The 8190-nt window shown below is 42.9% G+C and overlaps 1 long non-coding RNA gene across 1 annotated transcript; it reads right to left on the bottom strand.

The window, feature by feature from the left end:
• Positions 1–3389: 3389 nt before the first annotated feature.
• Positions 3390–5239, bottom strand: LOC309566296. Its single transcript, XR_014225862.1, has 3 exons — positions 4885–5239; positions 3847–4587; positions 3390–3572 (listed from the first exon to the last, which is right to left on the bottom strand). It is a non-coding gene; the product is annotated as an uncharacterized lncRNA (long non-coding RNA).
• Positions 5240–8190: the final 2951 nt, after the last annotated feature.

Below are 8190 nucleotides of genomic sequence, written 5' to 3'. Positions count from 1 at the left end.
TTTTTTTTTTTTTTTTCAAAATTATCTCTCTTTTTTTGTTTATAGCACAAAAAATAAAAATCGCAGAGGTGATCAAATACCACCAACAGAAAGCTCTGTTTGTGGGGAAAAAAGGAAATCAATTTTTGTTTGGGTACAGCGTCGCACGACCGTGCAATTGTCCATTAAATTCACGGAGTGCCGAATCACAAAATATGGCCTGGTCATTAAGGGGGGAAAATCTTCCGGACTTAAAGCAGTTAAACGTTAAAACGGTTCATTTTTGGTTCAATGGAGAAGCTGCAGAAAAGCATGTAGTGCGTTTTTGCTGTGTTTTGGGTGTTTTTTAACCACTTCTGGACCGGAAGGATTTGCCCCCTTAATGACCAGGCCCTATTTTGCGATTCGGCACTGCGTGACTTTAACGGACAATTGCGCGGTCGTGTGACCCTGTACTTGATCACCTCTGCGATTATTTGTTTGCGCTATAAACAAAAAAAAGAGCGTCAATTCTGAAAAAAACAAACATTTTTTCTTTCTGCTATATAAAATTCCCCAAAAAATTTTAAAATCCAATTTTTTCATCAATTTGTTTTCTGCTAAATATTTTTGGTAAAAAAAATCCCATTGAGCGTATTTTGATTGGTTTGCGGAAAAGTTATTGCATCTACTAACTAGGGGAAAGATTTGTCATTTTTTTTTTTTACTAGTAATGGCGGCGATCTGCAAATTTTTAGTGGGACTGCGACATTGCGGCGGACAGATCGGACCCCTAACTGACATTTTTGACACTTTTGGGGTTACCAGTGACATTACTACAGTAATCAGTGCTAAATATTATGCACTGTTACTGTAATAATGACACTGGCAGGGAAGGGGTTAACACCAGGGGTGATCAAAGGGTTAAATGTGAGCCTAGTCAGTGATGGTGAACTTGGCACCCCAGATGTTTTGGAACTACATTTCCCATGATGCTCATGCACTCTGCAGTGTAGTTGGGCATCATGGCAAATGTAGTTCCAAAACATCTGGGGTGCCAAGGTTCGCCATCATGGGCCTAGGGGGTGTTTTCTAACTGTGGGGGGGATGGGCTTGTAATAACACAGAGACTTGTGATCCTAAATAGGAGGAATAAATGGGGCTCTGTGTTGATAGCAGAGAGAACGATGGTCTGCTGTGTTTACAACAGCAGACCGCTGTTCTCTCTTCACAGGGAGCGATCGCGGGTGCCCAGCGGTAATCACGGCCACCGGCCCTCGGGGGAACCTGCTGACCTTCCCCCGTATAACTGCAGTGGCTGGTCGGCAAGTGGTTAATCTGCCCAAAAACAAATTGGCAAAAAACATAAAAAACACATCAAAATGCACCGCAAAAAGAACTGCAGAAACAGATGAAAAGCGAACCGTAAACCAGTCCTGAAACTGGAGCAGACAGAATCCGGAGCGGCTGTGCCAAGTAACCAATCAGCTCCTACCTTCAGCTGGCTCAATGGAGCTCTGACAACACCCTGGTTCACACTGATGCAATGCAGGAAAGGCAGCAGATCCTGTGCGTTTCCTGCATCGCAATCGCGCGGCGTCCATGCGATCTGCTGCGTGTGTCAGTGTCTTCTAAGGGCCCCTTTTCACACTTGTGCGTCTTAAAAGTCGTGCGATTTTACCGCGACTTTGACACGAGTCGAAGCAATGCCTATGTCTTTGGACCTCAAAACGCATTAAAATCGCTCCATAGTAGTGCAGGGACTACTTTGAAGTTGTTGCGATTTGAAGTCGCACAGATATGAACAGTACTCATTGGAGATCATGGAGAACGACTTGTCATGTGACTTTGCAGTCCCAAGTCGCAGGACTAGTCGCACAAGTGTTAAAGGGGCCTTAACGACACCCAGAAACGGATCAACCTCCCCCCCCCCATGCCATGCTATTCAGGTGCGGGGGAGAAAAATGGTGGGGTAGCGATGCGATTTCAGCTGTAGGAAATGTACGGCTGAAATGGTATCGCACAGACATCGCATGTGACGTGCACAGGAAGGCGTTGTGAATCACATGCGGTGGCGTCTGCATCGCCCCAGTGTTAACCAGACTCAAACCTGGAAGCTGATTGGATACTATGCACAGCGGCACCATTAGTAAATCTCCCTTCATGAGGCATCCGATGGCAGTTTGCGTCTGATGCTTCTCCCCCAGGTATTTCCTTCCTCATTCCAAATTGGAGAGGCAAGAGCGGAGGAAGCGTGCTGAATCGGGGGGGGGGGGGGGGGGCACAGAAATGGCATCCCATTGGTAGCACTTAAATCCTATTCCAGAGGTCCTCTCTGTGTGCGGGTCACCAGGCGGCTGCCACCAGAGGGAGCGGCGCGGTGTTTGTCACTTGCCGCGTTGCTCCACCTGCCCGGCCACCACCTGCCAAATGCTCTCTGAAGTGTAATCCACATGCAAATCGCACTTCGAAGACCCAGTGCGAGTGAACCCGAGGGATCTGTGTTGGTGGGTTTTGGTGTCTGAGATCAATCCTAGACAGGTGGGGGTGACCTGCACTTCACCTCCCTCTGACTTGCATCTCAGCTGCTTCAAGCAAGGTTTCCATTCCCATAGACTTGTATATGAATGCAAAACCTGTTTGATGCTAACAAAAGCCCCTCCCCACAGGCCCTGGACTGCAACTTCATTATGCTTTCTTCTCAGCAAGTTCCCAGTGTTAGAGGGGCAGCAGTGTGCACTGAATCGGTGCTCACTGTGCGGCCCCCTTCCTGTTCCAGTCTGTGCCCTGCAGTGCAGGAGACTCCTCTTATAGAGGATCAAACCTCTAAAAAGCCTTCATCTCCCATCTACTGACTTGGCCTAGGCTGAGAGGACATCATTCTGCTGCAGGAAGCATTGCCTCTCCGTAAGCGATCACGCAGACTATGGCCTTCCAGTTGTTTAGGAACTACAATTCCCATCATGCCTAGTCATGTCTGTGAATGTCAGAGTTTTACAATGCCTCATGGGACGTGTAGTTCTGCAACAGCTGGAGGGCCGTAGTTTGAAGATCCCTGACTCAGACTGTACAGTATAACGTTGTAGCAGGTTCACAGGGAAAGAGGCTACAGCAGAGACATTTGGAAAAGAACAGGCACCACAATTTCCACTATTGTGTCATCTCTGAGCCGGCATTTCAGTCCAGGAAGTAATAGTAACCATGGATGATGCCGGAAACAAAGATGGTGCTGGCCTTCTGGAGAGATAAAAACCCCATTGTCAGGAAGAGTACTGTATTAAATATTTACACTGACACATTATGAAAACGGTCACATGAGGTTCCTCGGGGGATTTCAGTCTTTTTATATCAAACAGGGAATTCGGCACTAGAGATCAGCACAATCCTAATACACCTCCTGCTCCGTGATATAAACTCTGCGAGACTGTAATTCCTGTTTCAGGAATATAGAATTATTTGTAGCACTTGCCTTATAAAGGTTACATTGTTCCTCCCTTCTCAGATCTTCAAAATTTTAGAACCTTCTTTCAGATCCCAACTGTCATTTTCCAGATCCCAACTGTCATTTTCTGTACTTCCTGTTTCAGGAATATAGAATTCTTTGTAGCACTTGCCTTATAAATATTAGAGATCCTCCCTTCTTAGATCTTCAAACTTTAGAACCTTCTTTCAGCTCCCAAATGGTATTGTCCAGAACCCAACTGTCATTTGATGTACTTCCTGTTTCAGAAATAAGGAATTCTTTGTAGCACTTGCCTGATCAAGGTTACAATGATCCTCCCTTCTCAGGTCTTCTAAATTTGGAACCTTCTTTCAGAACCAAACTGTCATTTGCTGTGCTTCCTTTTTTTCCTGTTTCAGGAATATAGAATTATTTGTAGCACTTGCCTGATAAAGATTACATTGATCCTCCCTTCTCAGATCTTCAAAGTTTAGAACCTTCTTTCGCATCCCAACTGTCATTCTCCAGATCCCAACTGTCATTTGCTGTACTTCCAGTTTCAGGAATATAGAATTCTTTGTAGCACTTGCCTGATAAAAATTACATTGATCCTCCCTTCTTAGATCTTCAAACTTTAGAACCTTCTTTCAGCTCCCAACTGGTATTGTCCAGAACCCAACTGCCATTTGATGTACTTCCTGTTTCAGGAATAAAGAATTCTTTGTAGCACTTGCCTTATAAAGGTTTCAATGATCCTCCCTTCTTAGATCATCAAACTTTAGAACCTTCTTTCAGATCCCAACTGTCATTTTCCAGAACCCAACTGTCATTTGCTGTACTTCCTGTTTCAGGAATATAGAATTCTTTGTAGCACTTGCCTGATAAAGATTACTTTGATTCTCCCTTCTCAGATCTTCAAACTTTAGAACCTTCTTTCGCATCCCAACTGTCATTTTCTGTACTTTCTTTTTCAGGAATATAGAATTCTTTGTAGCACTTGCCTGATAAAAATTACATTGATCCTCCCTTTTCAGATCTTCAAACTTTAGAACCTTCTTTCAGATCCCAACTGGTACTTTCCAGAACCCAACTGTCATTTACCAGATCCCAACTGTCATTTCATGTATTTCCTGTTTCAGAAATATAGAATTCTTAGCAGCACTTGCCTGATAGAGGTTATAGTGATCCTCCCTTCTCATGTCCTCAAACTGTAGAACCTTTTTTCAGATCCCAACTGTCATTTAGTGTACTTCCTGTTGCAGAACTTCAGAGATCTTTGAAGCACTTGCCTGATAAAGGTTACAATGATCCTTCCTTCACAGGTCTTTTAAATTTAGAACCTTTCAGATCCCAACTGTCATTTTCCAGAACCCAACTGTCATTTGATGTACTTCCTGTTTCAGGAATATAGAATTCTTTGTAGCACTTGCCTGATAAAAAAAAATACATTGATCCTCCCTTTTCAGATCTTCAAACTTTAGAACCTTCTTTCACATCCCAACTGTCATTTGCTGTACTTCCTGTTTCAGGAATATAGAATTCTTTGTAGCACTTGCCTGATAAAGCTTACAATGCTCCTCTTTCTCAGGTCTTTTAAATTTAGAACCTTCTTTCAGATCCCAACTGTCATTTGCTGTACTTCCTGTTTCAGGAACATAGAATTCTTTGTAGCACTTGCCTGATAAAAATTACATTGATCCTCCCTTTTCAGATCTTCAAACTTTAGAACCTTCTTTCAGATCCCAACTGTTATTTTCCAGAACCCAACTGTCATTTGATGTATCTCCTGTTTCAGAAATATAGAATTCTTAGCAGCACTTGCCTGATAGAGGTTATAGTGATCCTCCCTTCTCATGTCCTCAAACTGTAGAACCTTTTTTCAGATCCCAACTCGCATTTAGTGTACTTCCTGTTGCAGAACTTCAGAGATCTTTGAAGCACTTGCCTGATAAAGGTTACAATGATCCTCCCTTCACAGGTCTTTTAAATTTAGAATCTTTCAGATCCCAACTGTCATTTTCCAGAACCCAACTGTCATTTGCTGTACTTCTGTTTCAGGAATATAGAATTCTTTGTAGCACTTGCCTGATAAAAAAAATACATTGATCCTCCCTTTTCAGATCTTCAAACTTTAGAACCTTCTTTCGCACCCCAACTGTCATTTTCCAGATCCCAACTGTCATTTGCTGTACTTCCTGTTTCAGGAATATAGAATTCTTTGTAGCACTTGCCTTATAAATATTACAGTGATCCTACCTTCTTAGATCTTCAAACTTTATAACCTTCTTTCAGCTCCCAACTGGTATTGTCCAGAACCCAACTGTCATTTGATGTACTTCCTGTTTCAGGAATATATAATTCTTTGTAGCACTTGCCTGATCAAGGTTACAATGATCCTCCCTTCTCAGGTCTTCTAAATTTGGAACCTTCTTTCAGATCCCAACTGTCATTTGCTGTGCTTGCTGTTTTTCCTGTTTCAGGAATATAGAATTCTTTGTAGCACTTGCCTGATAAAGATTACATTGATCCTCCCTTCTCAGATCGTCAAATTTTAGAACCTTCTTTCGCATCCCAACTGTCATTTGCTGTACTTCCTGTTTCAGTAATATAGAATTCTTTGTAGCACTTGCCTGATAAAAATTACATTTATCCTCCCTTTTCAGATCTTCAAACTTTAGAACCTTCTTTCAGATCCCAACTGGTACTTTCCAGAACCCAACTGTCATTTACCAGATCCCAACTGTCATTTAATGTACTTCCTGTTTCAGGACTTCAGAGATCTTTGGAGCATTTGCCTGATAAAGGTTACAATGATCCTCCCTTCTCAGGTCTTCTAAATTTGGAACCTTCTTTCAGATCCCAACTGCCATTTTATAACAAAGGCTTTAATCTAATCACGGTCAGACACGCAGGGGTCATATCTTGGACATTTCAGTAAATGACAGGCCATGGGAAATGTAAGGAAAAGTATGTTGCCCGTACCATACAGTTGCTATGGGCTACACCATTTAATCCAGTTTACCTCGTCCGTCCCCATCATACAGGGAAGAATAGCACTTAGAGGGAATATGGAGGGGATTTTTATTAAGCGAATTGCAAAATATATATAAATATTTTTTTAGGATCTCTTTCACGCTTTCCCTGACTATTCACAACTGCTTTTTTATTTATGGAGGTCAAATGCTGAAGTTGAGTAAACACACAACTACAGGAGTCAGAGTCGTGACTGCTCCCCCCCTCCCTGCCTGCTCAGTTGTGGAGTTTCAATCAGAGAGTGACAGTCTGAAGGCAAACACTCTCTGCTCTTTCCCTCTAGAAATCCCATAAGGCTTTGCGGTGGGAGCTTATGGTACAATATTTTTGTTTGAAAAATAATTGTTTATATTAATAATTAATATCCATTGAAAAAATATTATAAAAATAAAATAAACCAAACCAAAAGTTAACTTAGAATTAATAACGCCAAGCATACCCTTTCCTCCAGGTAACCGAAAATTATATGAGAATGACAGATATAGAACTTTAAACCTGGCCTCTAGGCTTGCACAGTTGTACCGGCTGCTCCTAGATTGAAATGGTTTCCTCTGATTTCACCGCACACTGTGAGCTTCTCACAATGTGCACTAGAAACTGCAGAAAGCCAAATAGAGAGCCCGCCTTAGGCTGGAGAACTGTCATTGGCCCGCCCAATTTGTTCACTGGATTTCAGGTTCTTTCCATTATGGAGGCTCAGCATCACCGGTGGGGGCCTGCATGGAAATACAGCCTGCTGCATTCACCCATCAAAGCATTTTGATATTTGCAGAACTCCTCCCAAGAGCCAGCCCGCTGCTTGCATCAGGATTGAGGACTTTTGAGTCCTCAATCCTGATGCAAGCTCCAGATACTGAGGGCAGGGTGCTGTGATATTTTAGGTACCTATATGCAGCACCCTGCTGGCCCCTCCCACCAGCCATGATCTGCCTGCATTGTATAGAGAAGCACAGGCACCTAGTGATGACATCACTGGGTCTAAAATTAGGTATGCAATGAAAACGGAAAAAAAAAAACATTTCACAAGCCTAATGATGAAGGGGACAGGAGGAACCTTACCTAAATCAAACTTAAGCTTTAATAGTTAGGAAATCTTTTATGAGTATTTCACAGAGAGAATCGGATTGACAGATATCTCATTTAGAAGTGACCTTCTCAGGGGGTGGACCTTTCTAGATGGTGGTGCGTTGAATAGCTCCAGGTGCTTGCAGGGGTGTCAAACTGCAGCCCTCCAGCTGTTGCAGAACTACAAGTCCCATCATGCCTTTGGGAGTCATGCTAGTAACTGTAAGTCTTGCAATGCCTCATGGGACTTGTAGTTCCACAACAGCTGGAGAGCCACAGTTTGACACCCCTGGGTGTGTCCCCTTGCTGTAGGTTCTTCCTACCAACCTATACGAAGTCCTGTAGTGACTGAGGTTGGCAGGATAAAGCACAGCAGCGGCACCCAGATTCAGGTACATTTTGGATTCGGCAGGCAAGAGCTACCTTTGTCCGGTGTCGCCCTCTTATTTCCTGTCCTGGGAGATTCTCTGACTTTTTGTTTCTGTACACCTACCGTGTTTCCCCAAAAATAAGCCCGGGTCTTATATTAATTTTAGGTACAATAAATGCATTAGGGCTTATTTTCGGGGGATGTCTTATTTGTCGCCTGTCTTCTCTCCCTCCCTGTCAGCATCTCTGTAATCTCCAAAATAAACTTTAGGTAAAGTCCTTGTAAAATCATTTAATCTGCTCTGTAAATGGATTACATAATG

This window comes from Pelophylax lessonae (genome assembly GCF_965119305.1).
Source record: "Pelophylax lessonae genome assembly, chromosome: 11".
NCBI classification, from domain to species: Eukaryota; Metazoa; Chordata; class Amphibia; order Anura; family Ranidae; genus Pelophylax; species Pelophylax lessonae.
This window is presented reverse-complemented; position numbering and strand designations above follow the sequence as displayed.